The sequence below is a fragment of the Zosterops lateralis genome (assembly GCF_965231275.1).
Source record: "Zosterops lateralis genome assembly, chromosome: Z".
NCBI lineage: Eukaryota > Metazoa > Chordata > Aves > Passeriformes > Zosteropidae > Zosterops > Zosterops lateralis.
In genome coordinates, this window is record NC_139800.1 from 60611483 (window position 1) to 60626198 (window position 14716).

Below are 14716 nucleotides of genomic sequence, written 5' to 3' on the forward strand. Positions count from 1 at the left end.
AATTGAGCCTAAACCTGGCTTAATGAACATTATTAAGAAATTGATAGTTAAATCTGGAAAGACTTTCAGGAGCCCTGTGCAGGAGGTGGAGACTTGTTGGTTGAAGTCCCCTTCTAGGATAAAGAATGGCTGAGAAGACAGGTAAATCTGAGCTGTATCTCCTTCTGTTCTCATGCTTTTGCTCTCATTTGCTCTCAGAAAGCACTTTAGGTTAGAAGTATTTTGAAATATAATTTTTTCATTTTATTTTTGCCTTTTCATCAAAAAGGCGGGGTTTTTTGGGGTTTTTTTTCATGAGTTCTACATAGAAGTCTGTTTAATGACTGTTTCTAACCTGCAAATGCAAAAGAAGCTTAGAAATAGTACAGGTGCTTCTTTGACAGTGTATTCTCAGCTCTTAATTTTGCTAGATATCTTGAACTGAATTTTTCTAACTCATTTTTGGTATGTGTATTGTCACTAGTATATGAGGAAATTGTGAGGGGTTTTTTGGGAGGCTTTTATAATTCAATGTCCACATTGGATAAGATAGCATCTTAGAGGGATATTAAAAGCAGATAAACCTGGAAAGAAAGCTTGTACTGCACTGTGACATGCTGTTAACATACCAAAGTGTGCAAGAGATATAAGAGGTTTTGTTACCCATAAAAAATTGTGCTGGGGTTCTAGTTTAAAGAGGATCCTGTAGACATAATTTTTAATGCTTAATCTTTTTTTCTATCTCAAATTCAAACTTTTTCAATTTTTTTCACTCAGCATTTACTGCTGAGATACTGTGATCTGATTTTGACTTTTCTTTTCTTTTTAGCTTGTAGGATATATATATCTTCATATATCTTGCATATATGTGTCTTCATGTGTCCTCATCTGGTTATTTTCTTTTCTTTAAAAATGACAAGAACAAGAACAAAAAAATCTACCTGGCTCCAAAAAAAACCAACAAATCAAAACAAAACAAAAACAAACAAACAAACCAACCAACCCCAACCCCCCCAAAAAAACCAGAAAACCCCCACAGAAACAACAACAACAACAACAATTAAAAAACCAACCAACCTCAAGGTGTGCCAGGTTCTGTAAATGAGAGATAATAAGGTTCAGAGCGTGTGTGCCAATGTCTGTAAACAAAAGCTGCCCCACCTTAAACCTCAAGCACTATTCACCTGCCAGCATCAGTAAGATTTAGCATACCAGGTCCTGTTTATTCAAACTGTTGCCACAGGAGCTAATATTTCAGCTGTGTTTGTCACAGACAAAACATGCCAGTTTTCAACTTATCTTCCTTTCCATTCCAGGTATTACACTTGTAGAGGGACTTTGTCAACAGTGCTGAATTCTCTGGCTTTATCAAACAAACTGCGACTTTCAGGGAGGTGCAGCTGGAAAAGATGCTGCCGTTGAAACTGCAACCTGTTTGATTTTTCTTTCCTCTTTCCCATGTACCAATCAATAAGCAGTTCATTTTTATAACCAACATTTTTTCCAAGCAAGGGTTTGTGAATGTTGACAGTCACAAATAGCCAATTCCCTAGGAGTGAAACTTTAATGTGGAGACTCTAACGTGAAATGTTTTGCCATGTCTTGTTCTCAGTATGAATAAAGATGGTTCATTTAATTTTGGAACCTGATATTGTATAAACCAGGCTATAGGCTAGTCTGGATGAGAGGCCACATCACCTTTTGGTGCTGTGCCAGCTTGAAATAATATCAGAATTCCTTAGGTCAAAGTGAGTGAGCAAGAGGGAGCATGACTGTGGCCAAACAGGTTGGGCATTTCATTTAGAAGAGGGGAGATCTCAGTTTTGATTTCTGCTCAAAAGACTGCATGAAAGTCTTATATTAAATATATGTTGGAGTTCAGAGAAGTGTTCTGCCCCTTACACCAACCCACAGGTGGAGGAGGGCATAGAAGACAAACCTTTCCAGTTCTTAATTGGATCCTGCAACCACTGACCAGTTACATAAAAGAAGGTTATTGGTACCATCTGAAAATGTGTGGGGTTTTAAGAAAAAAGTCCTATGCCAAGTACAGAAGAAATTGTCCATCAGTGAGCCCTAATCAATTCCTGAATATGTTACATAGAATCATTGAGTCATAGAGCATTAAGGGTTAGAATAAGCCTTAAAGATCATCTAGTACCAATCCCCACTGCCATGGACAGGGACACCTCCTGCTAGATCAATTTACTCAAGGCCTCATCCAAACTGGCCTTGAGCACTTCCAGATTTGTAGCATCTGCAACCTCCCTGGGCAACCTGTTCCATTATTTCACAACCCTCACAGTGAATTTTTTTTCTTAATGTATAAGCTATTTCTTACATATTTCTTCTTTCAGTTTGTACCCATTATTCCTTGTCCTATCACTACAGTTCCTGATAAAGAGCCCCTCTCCAGCTTTCCAATAAGCACCCTGCCTTGATTTTGCTAGGAGGTCTCTATACAACCTTCTCTTTTCCAGGCTGAACAGCCACAACTTTCTCAACCTATCTTCTTAGGGGAGATGCCCGAGTCCTCGTATCAATTTCTTGGCCCTCCTCTGGACTTGCTCCAACAGTTCCATGTCCTCCTTCTGTTGGGACACCAGAACTGTCCACAGCACTGCAGGTGGGGTCCCACAAGGGCAGAGCAGAGGGGCAGAATCTCCTCCTTTTCCCTGCTGCCCACACTCCTTTGGACGCAACCCAGAACGCATTTGGCTGGGCTGCGCGCGCTGCCGGCTCACGTTGAGTTTTCCACCAGCCATCACCACCAAGTCTTTCTCCTCAGGGCTGCTGTCATCACTTCTCTGCCCAGCCTGTAGCTGTGCTTGGGATTGCCACGACCCAAGTGCAGGACTTCGCATCCTGCTTTGTTGAACTCCATGAGGTGTTTGTGTGTACCCACGCCTCAAGCATGTCAGGGTCCCTGTGGATGGCATCACTTCCCTCCAGTGTGTCAACTGCAACACACAGCTTGGGGTCACCAGAAAACTTTCTGAGGGTGCACTCAATATCACTGTCCCTGTCACCAACCCCTGTACTGACCTGAGGAGCACTGCTCATCGTTGGTCTCTATGTGGACAGTGAGTCTGACCACAACTCTCTGTGAGGCAATCCAAATATTTCTTCATCCACTCAGTAGTTCATTCACTGAATTCCTGTTTCTTCAACGTAGAGACAGGATATCCTACAGAACAGTATCAAACACTTTGCATTAGTCCAGGTAGACAATATCAATTGCTCTGTCCCATCCACCTATGCTGTAGCACATCATAGAAGGTCACCAGTATTGACCTTTGTAAAGCTATGATGGCTATTACCAGCCACCACTTGGTTTTTTATGTGCCTTAGCATGGTTTCTATGAGAATCAACTGGTCTGTACTTCCCCAGTTCTTGCACTTTCCCCCTTTTAAAAATAAGTGTTCAATTTCCCTTTTTCCAGTCATTGGGAACTTAACCTGGTTCCCACAATTAAAAAAAAATTTATGAGTGGCAGCTTAGCAATTTATTCTACTAACTACCTCAGAAGACATCTGATAATATCTGATGGTATCAACACATTCCTACAACTCTAAACTGCAAGCGTAACTTCTGAAAAGAGATGAGTTCTCGTGGAGTTTTCCCCTTTCCATGTTTCCTCTTGATAGAGAATATGTTATGTACAGTCTGTGCTCAAAATGCTGGGGTCTGTGAAGTACAGTCATGAGAGACTGTGGCAGTGATGGGACCAAGACCCACCCCAGCACAGCCTGGTATGCACTGAAGTGTGTTCTTGTCTCTTGATTGTCCACTTTGGAGAAACATTTGTAGAGTTTCTATTTGGAGCTGTCTCCCCAACAGAGAGGTCAGACACCTGTTTCAAAGTAGGGACCCAGCACAAGATCCAGGCAGCTGCATCTTAGGGCTGGAATCTGGTTCTTAAGTTTTAATGTTACATTGCCTACTTCAGATCCCAGATGGTAGTTATGGTATTGGGCAGTTGCTGACCTCCTAGACCTTAGACTAGCATCTTAACTGTACTTTCCCCATAGCACAAAGCATTAAATGCATTTGAAAGCCTGCCTTTTCCCACTCTGATGAACATTTGAAGAGAGTAATAAAGCCTGGTTTGCCAATGTTTGGCAGTAGTGTCAATGACATACAATAATAACTTCAATAGTTTATAAAATATTAGTAATGTTATAACACATTCTGTAGGTTTCTTAAATATAGACTATGTTGAGATACCTTGATAATTCTGAAACTTTTTGTTTTACACACATATTTGCTTTTACCTATACTATTTAAATTGACAATCAGTTAATTTGCAGTGGGGCTTTCAGTTTCTTGTGTAAATAATTAAGGTTTCCCTTTGGCAAAATTCAGATATGGTCAAGTCTCCTCAACTCCTTCTCCCAAAAAATATCAAGCTGTTTCAAAAATGCTGCTCCATACACAGAAATACTTGTGTTCATGCATTTCAGTAGCTATTTTCTATATTATGAGATCAGAAACAACTTCATCCCTTAAACACCACTGATTAAGCTCTAGAAAGTGTTAAGTAATTTAAAATAAAATTAACTTTCCTAGAATTCACTGTCAAGGTTTCACTGTCTCAGCTAAAAAGATCATCAATCATCTCTTTACCCCAGATTGTGACCTAAATCAGTAGCCCTTTTTGATAGAACAAAAAAAATCCAAGATATGCAGATCATTCAATTCTGCGTAATGTGTGTAGCCGTTTAATCTTTTGAGGCCATCACATGGCTTTGTAAGTGATATATTAATATTAAAATATCAAAAATAAGATAACATTCTGCTATAAAATCACACAACTTACAAAAGTGAAAACAGTTACTTAACTTTCTCTGCTAAAGATATATTTTCTTTGAAAGAAAAAAATAATTTTGTGGAGAAAAGAAGAAACAAAAATACTATTTCTGATTGAAATGAGTAAAAACTAAGAGAATTATTTAGGATGGAAAAGACACATAAGATCAAGTCCCACCTACCATTAACCCAGCACTGTCAAGTCCACCACTAAACCATGTCCTCAGGTGCCATGTCTAAATGTCTTGTAAATACCCCCAAGGATGCTGACTCCACCATATCCCTGCACAGCTGTTCCAGGGCTTGACAACTCTTCTAGTGAAAAAATTTTTCCTAATATCCAATGTAAACCTCCCCTGACACAACCTGAGGACATTTTTTCTTGTCTTTTTGCTCATTACCTGGGAGAAGAGACCAACCCCCACCTGGTTACAAGCTCCTTTCAGGCATCTGCAGAGAGTGACAAGGTTGCATCTGATCATTTTTTTCTCCAAGCCAAACCCCACTAGCTCCCTCAGCTGCTCTTCATCAGATTTGTGCTCAGATCCCTTCACCAGCTCCATTTCTCTTCTCTGGACTCACTCTAGCACCTCAGTGTCTTTCTTGCAGTGAAGAACCCAGGATTCAGGGTGTGACCTCACCAGTCCTCAGTACAAAGAAGACAGTCACTGCCCTGGTCCTGCTGGCTACACTATTGCTGATCCAAGTCAGGATGCCACTGGTCTTTTTGACCCCCTGCGCACAGCTCCCTCATGTTTAGATGCTGTCAGCCAGCATCTCCAAGTTATTTTCTACTGGGCAGCTTTACAGCCGCTCTGCCACCAGCCTCTAGCTCTGAATGGGGTTGTTGTGGCTTAAGGGAAGGATCCGGCGCTTGATCTTGTTGAATCTCAAGCCGTCGGTGTCGGCCCACCAACCCAGCCTGTCCAGGTCCCTCTGCAGAGCTTTCCTGACCTCCAGCAGATCAACACTCCCATACAACTTGGTGTCATTTACAAACTGTCTGAGGGCACATTTGATCCCCTCATCCAGATGATTGATAAAGGCATTAAAGAGACTTGGTCCCAGTACTGAGCCCCTGGGAACACCACTTGTGATCATGTGATGACTAGATGAAACTCCATTCACCACTACACTTTGGGCTGGGCCATCCAGCGTTTCAGTGAATAGGACACTGGTCTCCTTAGCATCAGTTCTACAGCTGCCTCTCCCACAACCTGTGCTTTCATCCGAATTTCCTGTTCTGCCTTCATAGTAGGCATCTTTCCACACTATTTTCTTGTACTCTGTTTTCCCTAAGACCGTTTTTTCTGTACTGCCATTTTACTTAGCTTGAATTTACTAAGTTTACTTAGCATGAATCCCAGGTGTTCACCATGTAATGGGTATACCATGGATCAAAAGCAAACATTTTTTTATGGTACTGGCTTGAAAATAACCCAATAATAATGTATTTTCTTAAAAAATCTAATATGAAAACCAAGCAGATTTTCCTTCATTCATTATGACAGGAATTTTTGCTGTTGGCAGGAAGCGAGAATGTTCCTGAAGCAAACTGTGTTACCAAAAATTACATATAAATACTTGGAATTGCAATCCCAGAGCATTCAAAAAATTGTTTGCAGGTAGTCTCCTAAAGTTTCTACTTCTAGTAATTAAATAGTTCCTACAAAATTAATACCATTTCCCTTCTGCTATGTGCCAGGCAAGCACATATACAGGTTCTTCAATTTGTATTTTTATTTTATTGTTATAATACTGCCGCTTGAGGAAAGTCCATTTAAATCCCTTGAGTACCAGTTATATGATACCATTTCTCCCTCAGCCATTGTAGCACAGCATCCTGAGTGACAGCTGGTGGCACACTTTGCTTTAATTATGAACACTGTTATCTGAATACAGAATATATTTATCTCTGGTGCCATTCTGAAATGTTCCTTGACCTTCATGGTATATCCAAGCTGCCTGTCTTGCACAAATTTATCAAGTGAACAGCTGAGCTTTAAGATGGCTTTTCTCTTTCAAGGTGAAGAAAACCCTGTGTCAGACTATCCTACACTCTGCTCAGTAGAGGGGTTATACTCTGTTTTTCTGACATGATATAGCAATAAGCTGTTTAGATTTATGAAATATATTAGATAAAAACCATAAATATTGTAGTTTCATAATTTCTTGATATGTTATTGTTATGTATTTCTCAATATATTAGTTGGTCTTGCTGAAGACTGAAAGTAGAATATGCTTCTGTTTAGGTTTTTTTTTAACAAGAACTGTAAAAATCAAAGAAAAGCATGGCATCTTTTTGGTGATCTAACAAGCAGCAAATGGCAGCTAAAGTTGCTTCCTGAAATCTGTATTTCATTGACTTACGATAAATTATTAATCAATAATTATACATTTAATCTAAAATGTTGAAATTGAATGGTGTACATGCTTTTCCTGCAAATTATACAGTATCTCAAAGCAGAATTTTTATACTTTCTTGGTAGAAAGAGTTTTAGAAAATGTGGCAGTTAATTCTACAAATCAATACCTGTTGGCTTACTATGGGATCTTGGTTTACTGCTCAGTTATGCTCCAGTCATAAGGAGTAATGCCAGGATGAATCCATTAATCTGGTGCAGAAGTGCTTAAATTATCATTAAGCAAGACAAACTACCTCCTCTCATTTTGATAACTGAATAGGAACTAGGCGCAGTTTCTATATAGAAATACAGACAACAGGAAAAGGTAGCTAGAAATAGCTGATGGTGAAAATTAGAGTAGACTTAGAACATGTGTCAGCTTAAAATCGTTGTTGCAACTTTCATCCATTGTCTAGCTTATAGGTACAATCCCATGCTTTTATTTAAGTCATTTAAGTATTACATTAATAAATGTAAGGATAGTAAAATACACACAAGTACACATGCATATGAAATAAATAAAGCAGTGAAGGACAGTTTAAGCTCTTCATAGTTTTGCTGGTAATATATCTGTCATGCAGGTTTTGCTGCTAAAGTCAAGGGGCTGAGTCACACAGGGGAATAAGGCAGTGAAAATCGAGTCCTAATTGACTTCAGATTGGGCTTTCCTGTATTGAAATACTTACAATTGGGCAGTGGCAATGTAGCTCTAAAAATGTTGTGTGAAACTGCAAATGAACTGAATTGTTACGTGACTAGCTTAAGTTTAAAGCATTATCTAATTATTTAAAGAAAAAAGTCTGAACTCTAGTTAAAGTTTTAAAGAGTTCTTTAAAGCCAAGAGTTGTTCACTGGAACCTCACAGTTGTTACTTTGAATGTTCCTCCCTTTGGACTGCATTTCTACTGTATAATAGCATAAGTTGTATTTAGATCAAGAATTTGTTTAAGGAATTTTTTTTCAAGAGAACTCAGTTTTCATACAACTGACATGTACAGCTGAAGTGGCTCTTCTTCTCTGAGGTTAAGCTGTTCTGCATAAAACGTTTTGCAGCTCATTACTGCTATGAATTGGTGCTATTTACCAAGAAAGAGCAGGATGTTTGTACCTTTGGTTATTGTATCCTAGCTGAACAGATATTAGATTATTAAATATTCCACAGGTGGGATTCACTTATATTTGAATAGATTTTATTTTCTTGCCAGCTGTAATTTAAGTATTCTTTTCAGCAAACAAGAATGGAAAATTCCTGCATGTGGAATTTTCCAGAAATGAGGATTACAACTATTAGTGCTCTTTTTCTCCAATCAGAAATAGCAAATTGAATCCATTTTTGAGGATTAGGTGTGATAGAATTGGTGACTGTGATAAACAGAAGTACTAAAACTGTTAACAGCAGTATGTTTCAGCTTGTTTTTCACTAATGAGAAAAACCTGATCTTTCCATGAAGGTGCCCTTCATTACAAGGGGGACCTGTTGAGATGTTGATGTTTTAGAGTTGTGAGCACAATTTTAAGTATCCAGCAGGTAAAGTTATTCGCTGTGTTTTATTTCTGGGTTATGTGCCTCAAATTTGGCTTTGAGGACATAAGGTAAATTCAGTGCTGTAGAATAAATGTATTCTTTCAATCCCTTTAATGGCATTATTTTGTTGTCAGACATTTCTAAGTTGTCTTGCAATTCTGTCCCTGGTGCTTTTGGTGAAACTTAATACATCTAAGCCATAGTCTTAGATTTACAGATTAAAATACAAAAAGTAAGAATTTTTCCATGCTTAGGCAGATAGAAGCAGGAATCTGCAAACAAAACATGAGTGTATTTAGGCTGTTATCGCTACTAAATGTGTTCTCTGGTACTATAATGCTTTTGAGAATATATGTGATATATGTCTGTTACTTGGCATTCTTATGAACAAGGCAAAGTCCTATCAGGACACTCTTGTTTTGCACTACAGTGCTCCTTAGGAAAGAAGTTAGGTAATCCTAACTCCTTAGGAAAGAAGTTAGGTAATCTTAGAGTGAGTCAAACAAACAGGCCTTACCTTAGACCTTAGAGCCTTAGCTATGTGTCATACTTCCACTGCAAGCATCACAGAGAGAAGTAAAAATGGGGCATAAAGTAATTTCTGCCATCATCAATATTTCAATTTTCAAAAGAACAAACAAAATATTAAAAAGAACATCTTAGCTAGTTGATCACAGGCAGAGAAGTTGGAAGCTTTGCACTTGGCTTTATTATCAACATTAGTAAATAGGTGTGTTTCTAGTGTGTCCGGACCCAAATATTGTCGTTCAGCAATCATTTGCTGAGTGCATGGGCAAGTCACCTTTGTACCTTTCTAGAGTTCAACCTGAGGTCTGCTTTGTGTTCAGTCTTATTGTGTTTCCTGGGAAACAGAAACAGTGTAGAATAATAGTATTTTCCTAAACAGCTGGTAATACCATGATTGATGGCAAACTACATTGTATGCCCATGATATTTTTCCTTGGCTCTGTATAAGCACCATTCAAGGGTTTTTAAGGATTTCAAATACCAAGGAACTGTTTCTGTTGGAAGTCAAGGGAAATGTAGTATTTTTTTTTTTCAATAAACACACACAGAATTCCATTTCAACTTCTCTTCCAAAAATATGCCACCAGTCCTTCCTGTGTGGCTGGCAGATGCTACCCTACCTGCATTCCTTCTGTGATCCTGGCTTATGTTTCCAAAAAGAATATGAAGATAAAAGTATAAAGGGCAAGGGTCAATAAGAAGCAAAATGTGCTTTCCTGCTTTATTCACACAAACAACAGAGGTGGAGGGATTTTGAACTTTTTTTACCTAAGATAATTAAAAAGAGTGCAGCATTTTGAATCTTAACAGACCATTTTCAATGAATTTGTGGTCATGCTCAAAAAAACTTCTCTCATTTTAGAAGAAATAAGGAATTAGCTGGTTGTCAAAACATGTCACTGTCAAAACAATGAAATAGCAATAGAAAGAAGGGTGTGTCTACTCCATAAACTGAAATTTTTCTTATGAATTCCATCTGTACTTGGAAAAAAGTTTGCTTGTGTTATGTATTTCTTCAGGATTGGTAAAACCAGAAAATCACAGTGAAAATCAGAGATTTTAAGCAGTGAAGTAGGGATTAACAGCAATAGAATAGATAAATTTCAAAGTCAAATGAGGATACAGTATGTGAGTGTTTTTTTTGGAAGAGAATGTCTTTCTGTGAGTCATTCTGGAAGAGAGAGAAATTATAGAAGCATGGGGACAAGCACGAGACAGCAGTTAGCATTTTTGGGTTAATAATAAAAGGCATAACTGGATTATAAATCAAGTTTTGCTTAAATCTGTTCTGGTCCCTCAGTCTAGTACCAGAGATTTTTAAATGGAGTTGCTCCTGCTTTCTTTGGCTTTTCTTGTGTTGTGGGATAACTGGGACCTGCCTGCTCAAGGGGATTCACCCATGTGAATGGCTGTTAGCACACAGCAACTTCTGTGTTGGATATGTGACACAAGACACTGTGGTACCCTTGAATAGCCATTCTGCAGGATAAGAGCTGCACTACTTAATTGTCTCCAGAAGACATTTCTAAATTAAAAGCAGGGCTCTCTGAAAAAAGAATTAGTTAATAATTTTCTCATCAAAATTCTGTGCCCAAAATTTTGCTCAAAGTTTTTTAGTGGGTAGAACAATTTATTTAATTGATTCAAACCAGCCATTATTGGAAATCTAGAGTTGAAAAACCCTGTAGAAAGAATCTTTATGGTAAGACTCTGATATTTATCTAGTGGACTTAGATCATGTACTAAATGATCATGTACACTGTTGTTTGTTAAGGTACTTTCCTCAGACAGGAAAAGAAAAATGATTTTTAAAAAATGGTCAGCGTCCTTACTCTACAGAGCTGTAGAGAGCTAAGCAGCAATGAAACAAGACAACTGTATCTGAGCCTTCCGGACTCATGAAATTGCTCAACAAGGGAAACTCATCAGGTAGGAGCACCAATGATGACTACACTCTGGCCCCAAGATGCTTCATTTCTTGGCTCTCTCTCGGAGATAATTACCTTATAATGTGTGACCATTCCCTCTGCTGACCCTAATTAATCAATCAGTCAGTCCATCCCTACCCTACTTGCACCTTGCAAACCCAAAATGCATGACATGAATACCTTTTTCTTGATATTGCTGTGTCAGCAGAGACTTTCTGCAGTGATGCCTATGGCATTATCGTGAAGATAACTCTAGAAAAAAGTTGATCATATATTTTGGCACAAAAAGTTACATCCAGCTGGGTGTCTCTTGAATCAAATACCATGAAGAAGCTAAATGAAAACCTCCAAGCATGGAAGGCCCTTGGTATCTTCTTATTGCAATGGCAGGAAAAACAAAAGGGAAAGCACCACTAGAAATCAGTATGCTAATTTTTATAAACTGATGTTCCAAATGGTATCGAAAGAGCTGTAAATTGTAAGCTTCTAGCACAGGGTTTAACATTACAGAAAAAGACTATTTTCTTTTCCACATAAACAGATTTAATGTTTGACAACAAACAGTATGAATGTGGGCCAGTGAACTTTAAAAAATCAAGGACAACATTCATAACGTGACACTCAAAGGTGACAATGTTTAGTTTTGGTCTTGTAGTTCTTTGAAGTTAGTTTGTTTCATTTGAGGCAAGTTTATATACATGAAGGAAAGATATATTTTGGAATATTTTGGATATATTTTGGCTTTGGAATCTAGATTGCTGCTTAGCCACTGTTAATATAATATTACTTATTTATCTTTGTAGCATTAAGTCAGTAGAGGTCTCAAATACAGACTTGCATGGCTCAAACATGGTGACTTGTCTCTTTTTATTTCAAGTGACAGATAGCTTTAAAAATAAGCACAGCTAAAGCATGTAATACTTTGTGTCATTTTTTAACGTCCCACTGCAAAATGCTTAAGAAAATATTTGAAATCTCTGTGTTGCAAATAGAGACAGTGAGAGGCATTCTTTAGCTTCTGTGAGTCTTTACATTCGGATAAGGCAGAACATGGATAGATTCAAACCTGTGTTCCTTCAGCCTCAGCTCCAATGCCCCATTTATTTAATGAGAAAAGGATCACAGTATATGAATATTCTTAGTAAAATATCTCAATTTTTGTCTACCAAGTCTATAATCCCACTTTGTCTTTGAGACAATAACCAAAATTAAAATCTATACTATATTCTGAGTTGCTTTTCCCGAAATTTAATTCTCTATCAATTAGGATTTTCTTTGAAAGCACTCACTCTGAGGAGGCATTTCTACCGCAAACTTTAAAAGCCTCCCATTGAAAACAGTTCAAATTTTCTGTTAAATTTTCGAAAGTAGTTTCACTCTCTGAGAGTATCTGTTGGAGTTCAAGTCTGGGAAGGTTATTCAGGGTTAGTATTCAACAGGCAGTATTCTTCTTGCCTGTTTTTAAACTGATGTTATATATTCATTGTTAAGATGTTAATAATTAAACAAGGGTCCTTAAATAAGAGTAGCCACTTTGAAGTTTAATATAGGTAAATATAAATATAGGGGAGTTTTTGTATTTCTCAAAATAGTTCACTTGAAAGTCTTTAAAATTTTGCCTGCCTGCAGAGTTCTTTCTCATTTTCTAGTATATTTTCCTAGTTTTTTCCACGGTAGATAGGATGCTAAATTCTTACCACAGGGCAGACACTTTGTAATTTTCCATGTACTACTGAGAAGTTTATTGGAGATTTGGAATTAATCACTTATACAGTACTGTCTTAAAATGTGGTTTAGCTGTTACTGATTGACCAGGGTAAGTAAAAAGTTCTTAAAGTATTGATGATGCCTTTCTATAAATTAACAATGCCATTAACTGCCACTCAAACAATGAATTATTTTCGTGAAAAATCTCTCCTTTGAGAAAGAAGTTGAAACCATAAAGCCTGAGAGATTTTCCTTATGGTAGCCCTTGCAGTGCTAAAACCATGCTGTAGCTACATATAAATATCTCCTTTTATTTCCTCATATAAATTTATGGAGACCGAAGTGAGTAGTTGGATACTTTGGGGAGCTATAAAAAATTATACTTGGGCCAGAAGCTTCAACCTTTTTTCCACAGGAAAGAGGAGGTTTTCTTTTTTTTAGCAACTGGAACAGAAGCAAGAGGAATTGGTGCCAGTGGTGGTTCTGTTGGTATTTTTCCCACTAACCAGAAAAGGGAGAGGGGGCAAAAGGAAAAGGAAGAAATAATTTTTAAGGAACATTAATTTGTGTCCACAAGCATTATTTTCCAAATAGTCTCTTGTTCTTTTCTTATGCTGGAAAACACAGACAACTCCAGTAAATTTATGTATCTTAAGAACTAACCTTATTTTCAACTTCAGTAGTGGAGACTGGAGATAGTTCATGAGTGAAACAGTCTCCATAAATTATATGCCAGTAGGAGAATGCGTGAAATGATGAAAATCATTTTCTAATTACACTTGAAAACATTTCTCTCTATGGATTCTGCATATAATAATTAGACACTATGAGTGTTTAGTTAATGTTGGATTCAGAAAAAGCTCTTCTACTTTTTCCTTCTTGGAAAAAAAAAAAGAGAACAATTATAATTTACGAGGGCAAGTATGAGATGGAGTTTTGTTGAATATTTAAGACTTATTTGCAGGTTACATAAAGAGGTCAAAACTGAGTAGACTGTGCTTATTGTCTAAGCAAACTACTCTGTTCCTTAGCTAGTGGTGCCATATCTTACCTGCAGTAGAAAACACTAGTTAGGGGAGAAACGGTGATAAAGAATCTACTGTTTATACCAGCCTGTGCAAAAAGCAACAGACTTAATGAGTTATGTTTTGTAAACTGGTAAGCAAAAGCTGTATTTGAAGTCACAGTGCAGATTTAAACAAATCATACTTTCATGCAAATCTTTTCTGGAATCTGAGAAACTTCACTCATCACTGAATTTTTAGGTGAGGTGAATTCTGGTCTGGCACTGACAGCATTTGCTATTATAATTTCACTTTCTAATTTGATACCTGTACTCAGTGCATATTACTGCAATAATATGTTTCAGTCACCTGGTCTTTCTTTCTTTCTTTTGTAAAGCATTATTTCTTTCAGTTTTCCCATGGGGAGAAATGGAAGATGGTGCAGTAGAACACATACCTTCCTTCCTTATATACTACACTATACTACACTACCTTGCACCACACCAAAACACACAATACTATGCCATATTGTAGCCTATGAACTTCAGATATTTGCCTTTATACTAATCACCCATAAACCATGTTTGTCATCCCTTTTGTGTATGAATAATTTTCTGTCTGTTGCTGACAGCTAGGGTACTCTTTTGTACCCAGAGCATCACTAACAGACTCAGTGTCCACAATTTTGGAAAGTGCTGTCTCCTAAAAGTTAGTAATCTTTTCACCTCCACCTTCTGCTTGCAAATGATACCAAAGTCCTTTGTAACTGGTTTTTGTAACTTTAACTTCCCTTCAACTGCAAATAAATGGACATTTAAATTCAAACAGAA

General features: G+C 37.6%; 1 protein-coding gene and 1 long non-coding RNA gene across 2 annotated transcripts in view; one reads left to right on the forward strand and one right to left on the reverse strand.

Moving 5' to 3' along the window:
* Positions 1–7950, reverse strand: part of LOC310922744 — a 34493-nt gene extending 26543 nt beyond the window's left edge. Inside the window, exons 1-2 of the long non-coding RNA XR_014592482.1 lie at positions 7881–7950; positions 3025–3166 (exon numbers count right to left, since the gene is read on the reverse strand). This is a non-coding gene — a long non-coding RNA (uncharacterized lncRNA). The remainder of the gene's footprint in view (positions 1–3024; positions 3167–7880) is intronic.
* The window catches only part of ADGRV1 (adhesion G protein-coupled receptor V1), a 266979-nt gene that overhangs the window by 147322 nt on the left and 104941 nt on the right, over positions 1–14716 (forward strand). The gene's annotated exons all lie outside the window — the stretch shown is intronic.